This window comes from Euphorbia lathyris, chromosome 9 (genome assembly GCF_963576675.1).
Source record: "Euphorbia lathyris chromosome 9, ddEupLath1.1, whole genome shotgun sequence".
Taxonomy (NCBI): Eukaryota; Viridiplantae; Streptophyta; class Magnoliopsida; order Malpighiales; family Euphorbiaceae; genus Euphorbia; species Euphorbia lathyris.
In genome coordinates, this window is record NC_088918.1 from 25,934,249 (window position 1) to 25,935,622 (window position 1,374).

General features: G+C 37.1%; 1 non-coding gene across 1 annotated transcript; it reads right to left on the reverse strand.

Annotated features, from left to right (window-relative positions):
* Positions 1 to 579: 579 nt before the first annotated feature.
* On the reverse strand, positions 580 to 686 carry LOC136207718 (small nucleolar RNA R71). The gene has a single exon (XR_010676847.1). It is a non-coding gene; the product is annotated as a small nucleolar RNA R71 (small nucleolar RNA).
* Between the last annotated feature and the right edge of the window lie 688 nt (positions 687 to 1,374).

Sequence of the window (1,374 nt, forward strand, 5' to 3'; positions counted from 1 at the left end):
TTTTAATTTACTGATTTATTTATTTTTCAAATTCTGTTTTGTAGGTAGTTTCGGTTCGTGCAAGATTTCAGGTTCATGCGTAGTTCTCGAAGTTCAGGCATTGTACCAGACCCTATAGACCCAGAAATTGAGAAAACCATTAGGAAGAACAAGAAAAACAAAAACAAAACCCCAGTAAAGACAAATACCGAGCCAGAAAAAATGGCAGACCCACTAACACTTATGGATTACGCTAGGCCAGGTGTGGCCGGTGTGACCGATAGTATCGTTAGACCCAGAATCACCGCAAACCAATTTGAAATTAAGCCAGCTTTGCTTCATATGTTGCAAAATAATGTAACATTTTACGGGTTACCTAACGAAAATCCTAACACCCATTTAACAAATTTCCTTGAAATTTGTGACACTTTTAAAATCCCAGATGTGACTGCAGAAGCAATCAAACTTCGCCTCTTTCCTTTCACTTTGAAGGATAGAGCCAAAGAATGGTTAACTTCTATGCCAGCCGCAACTTTTTCCACTTGGGAACAATTAGCCCAAGCATTTTTATCAAAATATTTTCCTTTAGCAAAAACCGCAAGAGTCATAAAAGAGTTAACATCGTTTTCTCAAAATGATAATGAGACTCTTTATGAGACTTGGGAACGTTTTAAAGAACTTCAATGTTTATGCCCACACCACCAATTACCCGCTGAACTTTTAATGCAAACATTTTACAATGGACTAAATCCTACAACTAGGGGTTCATTAGATGCTATGTCGGGAGGGCTATTTATGAAGAAAACATCAGCCCAAGCGAGAGAACTTTTGGAGGAAATGGCAATCAACAGCAGTATGTGGCCCGCGGAACGTGGACATATACCGGTGACAAAACCATCATCCTCAACCACACCATCAGTTAAAGGTATAGTGGAACTTGATCCAGTCGCGATGTTACAAGCCCAATTTTCTGCTTTATCGCATAAAATTGATAAGTTTATGGCACCACGCGATATCAATGGTAATCCAATCCAAACGGATGTGGATTACGAAAACATGAGTGAGATATAACATGTAAATTTTTTCCAAGGGCAAAACCAAACGAACAATCCTTATTCTACTACTTATAATTCTGGATGGAGAAATCATCCTAACTTTAACTGGAAAGATAACAATAACAATAATGCAAGTGCTAATCAAAATCGTACCACTAGTTATCAAAATCAGTCAAGAGATACGATTAGCACTTTATCTTCTAAAATCGACAAGTTTATAGATGCTATTAGTGGAAAAATAAGTAATCACGATGATGGTTTTAAACGGATCGAAAATAAATTCGATCAGCTTATTAAAAACCACTCATCTAGCATCCATAATTTGGAGGTTCAAATTCGT